Genomic DNA, 5,438 nt, shown 5'->3' with positions numbered 1-5,438 from the left:
TAAATAGACTCAGAGAACATATCGAAAGACATAATTTAATTCGTGACACACGGCATGGTTTCTCCAAGGGTAAATCATGTGTGACTAATCTTCTATCCTTTACACTAAAGTATATAAGGCGTCAGATAACAATGATAATTACGATGTTATTTACCCTGACTTTAGCAAAGCGTTCGACAAGGTGCCACACCAGAGACTACTAAATAAAATCAAAGCCCATGGCATCGGAGAAAAATTGTTAGAATGGATTAGAGCTTGGATTAGTAACAGAAAACAGCGGGTCACCATAAATGGAGTAAAACCCAGGTGGGGCAATGTTACTAGTGGGGTTCCCCAGGGCTCGGTTTTGGGTCCCTTGTTGTTCATTATGTACATAAACGACTTAGACGATGGGATAAATAGTGATGTTAGTAAGTTCGCGGATGACACTAAAATAGGACGCCTAATTAGGTCAGGAGACGACGCAGAGATTCTGCAGGATGATCTTAACAAATTGTTCACATGGTCGGTGAAATGGCAAATGAACTTCAATATCTCTAAGTGTAGCGTGTTAAACGTAGGGCTACACAAAGCCGAAAATGAATACAGCTTAGGTAACACGTTTTTAGAGAAAACTGAGTGCGAGAGAGACTTGGGAGTTCTAGTGAGTCCGGACCTTAAAACCAGGAAACAGTGTATTAGCGCCAGAAATAAAGCTAACAGAGCATTAGGTTTCATTGCTAGGACGGTAACGAATAGAAGTGCAGAGATAATTATCAAACTCTATCTAGCGATAGTTAGACCCATCCTTGACTATGCGGTACAGTTTTGGTCTCCGTCCTATAGAATGGATATCAATTCACTAGAATCAGTACAGAGAAGAATGATCAAAACGATACATGGACTCAGAAATTTGCCTTACGAGGAGAGGCTTAGGCACCTTAACTTACACTCTCTGGGAAGACGCAGAGTGCGGACTGATCCAATAGAGGTGTTCAAGTGGATCAATGGCTTTAACAAGGGTGATGCAAGCAAGGTCATTATGTTAAAACAACAGGGCAGGACTCGCAGTAATGGATTTAAACGGGACAAATTTAGATTTAAGAAGGAAATAGGCAAGAATTGGTTTACTAAAAAGGTGGTCAACGAATGGAATAAACTTAGTAACCATTTAGTGAGTGCTGAAACTATCAGTTGTTTTAAGAAACGGGTAGACAACTTTATGGATGGGGATGACAGGTGGTGATGGATATGGAGCTGCTTTGTGTAGGCCTTATGGTCTCTTGTAGACTCCTTCATTTTTATGTTCTTTTGTGTCCCACCTCCTCACTGGAAACCTATTACACGCATACCAACGAGACACTGAACTAAGTCATCTTAACTAACTCTCGTTCTTCTACAACTAAGTAATGTTTAAACGCAAAAGGATTTCGGCAAAGTTAAATGAATAGAATGGATCGGAGGAAATAGGAGAAGACACACACCTTGGTGGAATGAGGAGGTCAAACAGGCAGTAAAAAACAAAACTTTAAAGCTAAGAAAGTGGCTAAGAAGACGAACACCGGAAAGCCGAGCAGAATATGTACTGGCAAGGAAAGAAACAAATCTTGCAAAATATCGAGCAAAGACAGAGACATGGAAAGAACTGGGAGAGAGATTGACAGAGGATTTGCAGAAAGGGAAAAAGTTACTATATGGTATAGCAAAGTCATATAGAAAAAGCAAGGCAAAACAATATAACATTAAAGACCTAGAGGGGAATGTTCTTACAGATCAGGATGAGATAGACAACAGATGGACAGAATACTTCCAGGAGCTCCTAAATGCAGGAAATGAGGAACAATGGCAAGAGGCGGAGGAAGATTTAGATGGAGAACATGGTGAAATCACACAAAAAGAAATTGAATGGGCATTGAGAGAAATGAAGAATTCCAAAACACCAGGAGTAGATGAAATATCAATAGAGCTAATAAAGGAAGGAGGAAATGTAGTACAGCAAAATATATTGAAGCTCATAAATAAGATCTATAGAGAAGGAAGAATACCAGAGGAGTGGGGTAAAACCCTAATAGTCCCAATTTTCAAAGGTAAGGGTGATGCTGGAAATTGTAACAACTATAGAGGGATTTCCCTAATACCCCACATCACAAAGCTATACGAGAGAATAATTGAGAGAAGAGTAAGAGACCTAGTAGAACCTTCATTAGAAGAGCAGCATGGTTATAGAAGTAATAGATCAGTAACGGACTTAACTTTTGGACTAAGGATGGTAATAGAGAAGGCATGGGAATATAACCAAAGCCTATACATCGCTTTCATTGATTTACAGAAAGCTTTTGATTCAATACCTCGCGAAAAGGTATGGAGATGTATAGAGGAGAGGTATGGTATCAAGGGACATCTAAAGAAAGCTATAAAAAGTTTGTATTACCCCTGTGTATGCAGTGTTAGAACATCAAAGGGGACAGAAAAGTGGTTCCCTGTAGAAACAGGGGTTAAACAAGGAAGTGTGTTATCCCCTCTGCTTTTTATAGCATATATGGAAACTGTAATAGAGGATTTTAAAGAAGGTAAAGAAGAAAATTATAAGAACAGAATAATGGCTTATGCAGATGATATAGCTGAATGGAGCACAGATAGGGAAGAGATCGAAGAAGACATAAAAAGGTGGAATGAGTGCTTTATAAGGAAAGGCATGAAAATGAATGTAGAAAAGACAAAGATACTGACCGTTAGCAGAAGAGAGGAACACGAGTTTAGCATCACCATAGGAAATAAGATGGTAAAAAATACAAACATCTTCAAATATCTTGGAAGTGTAGTCACTAAGGAGGGTGGAAATAAGAGCGATATTTCAGAAAGAATAAATAAATTTAGTGCAAATGTTAGAGCTCTCTGGCCAATAATAAAAGAAAAACATGTACCTTTAGAAGTGAAAAGAATTATTTTCAATACTGTCTTGTCTCCTACCCTAACATACGGCTCAGAAAGTTGGGTAATGACAAAAGTAGACATAAGCAGGATTCAGGCAGCAGAAATGAGACCATTAAGAGCCATAGTTGGAAAGACGAGGAGAGATAAATTAAAAAATGAAGACATAAGGAAAAGCATTGGCGTCTGTTCCATGCTAAGCAAAATAGATGCTGCCCAGTTAAGATGGTTAGGACATTTAGAAAGAATGGATGAAGAAAGAATTGCAAGGGGATGCTGGGAGTGGAAGCCGGATGGAAGAAGGCCAAGAGGAAGACCGAGAAAGAGATGGAAAGAAAATGTTGAAGAAGCCCTCAGCAGACATGACTTGCCCAACATCGAAACTCTGAGGGAGGAAGGGGCCTTCCATGATAGAGCCAGATGGAGGAACATGCTGGGACCATTGACAGGCATAACGCCTACTACTGGGAGCTGAAGTAAGAGGTAAGTAAGAAGTAAATGAATATCTAAGATTTAAGAGAATAAACTAGGTAGAAAATAGTGAGGGCCTGATTGTATAGGACGTTATGCAGGGGTATAGCAGGCCAACAAAGTTAAAGAGAGACAGGGGGAGAGAGAGAGAGAGAGAGAGAGAGAGAGAGAGAGAGAGAGAGAGAGAGAGAGAGAGAGAGAGAGAGAGAGAGAGAGAGAGAGAGAGAGAGCGGGGGGGAGAAAGGTAGAAAGAGAGGGAGAGAAAGGGGAGAGAGAGAGAGAGAGAGAGAGAGAGAGAGAGAGAGAGAGAGAGAGAGAGAGAGAGAGAGAGAGAGAGAGAGAGAGAGAGAGAGAGAGAGAGAGAGAGAGAGAGAGAGAGAGAGAGAGAGAGGGGGAGAGAGAGAGAGAGAGAGAGAGAGAGAGAGAGAGAGAGAGAGAGAGAGAGAGAGAGAGAGAGAGAGAGAGAGAGAGAGAGAGAGAGAGAGAGAGAGAGAGAGAGAGAGAGAGAGAGAGAGAGAGAGAGAGAGAGAGAGAGAGCATATTAGCATACCGAGCCAACGAGAGGCCCCAAAAACAATTCAACTACGAAGGACAGTGGAAAGCAACATACCCTCATGTGCTGAGGAAGCGGCTGACCTCGATGTGGACCACCACATGGTCTGCCCTTGGTGTCATCTTCCTTTCGTGTCCTTTGTAAGATTCCCTTGTAGCGCGATGACATGATAAAGGACTGGATCGGAGTATGTATTGGATGCATATTTCCATTAATATTTCCATTATTATTCCATTGTTAATATTTCATTAATATTTCCATTGTTAGAAGTAATAAACAATAGTAAGGGTAGTAATGATAGTTAATGTGGTGGCACACTATAACATAGGCATTTCTCGCTAGCATGCTACTTGCTTTTGCTACTTCGTTTGAATAGAAACGACTTCGGTTACGATATATTTTTTTTAAATTTCGAAACGTCAAATTACTCTTTCCCCATAATATAGTGAGAAGCAGAATGACGAACTAATATAAGTTAAATCTATAGGAATGTTAGACACATTGTTGAGATGGTCTCACGGATGTCAAGAATATTGTAACCGAAGTCGTTTCTATTCAGACGAAGTAGCAAAAGCAAGTAGCATGCTAGCCTAGTGTGCCGTCACCTTAACAGTAGCTGCCTTCAGTATGTGCAGATAGTTATTTAAATTAGAATTCTCTTAATTTCGAGAACGATAAATATCTCTAGCATTCAGAACAGAGATCACTTTCTAAAAATGTATCTGAATATAGAAAAAGTAATTCTAGTATACGTGATTATCTACATTTCCCAACTTTCGTTCTAAATATCGGAAATTTTCGAATTTTGGACCTCCAGTAATTTGTGTAGAAATTTGAACAAGGAATGGTAACGGGGAAACGAGAAGAAAGTAAGGAAGAGAGGAGAGTTGTGGGTTGAAATTGGAATCAGGGATATATGATTATGATATTCTTACTTATGATTAAGCCTATTTTATTTACATCTGTTGGTTACTTAATTTGTATTAGTAGTGGCTTCAATTGCTTGTAGAATTATATAACAGTGGAATAAACCAAACAAAATCAAAAGTGTAAAATCCAAGAACAGGAAAAGATTAGTGGAAGTACGATAATATGGCGGAAGGGCTAAAGGCGACACGACAAAACAAATAGATGTAAAATGCTTAATCCAACCTGAACTAACTTGGATTAACCAAATCTAGCTTGATCTAATCTAACCAAACATAACGTTAACCTAAACTAGCCTAACCCAGTCTAACTCAACCAAAATTAGCTTCACCTGCCCTAACGTAAAATAACCTTACCAAACCTATCCTAGCCCAACTTAACCTAACTCAACCTAACCTAAATTAACCAAACCTAACCTAATTCAACCCAATCTAGCCTCACCATAACTTAATTGCACCTCAACACTGGCCTGTAACTAGGTTGGAACCAAGGTCCATATATTATGGACCTTGGTTGGAACCGCCATGCGCCGAAATGTGGCGACGTCTCTCTACTGTCGTTACACCGAGGATGGGGA

This window comes from Oratosquilla oratoria, chromosome 6 (assembly GCF_046742065.1).
Source record: "Oratosquilla oratoria isolate Oo_2021 chromosome 6, ASM4674206v1, whole genome shotgun sequence".
Classification (NCBI taxonomy): Eukaryota; Metazoa; Arthropoda; class Malacostraca; order Stomatopoda; family Squillidae; genus Oratosquilla; species Oratosquilla oratoria.
The sequence above is the reverse complement of the archived record's forward strand: the minus strand, read 5'-3'. Positions refer to the sequence as shown.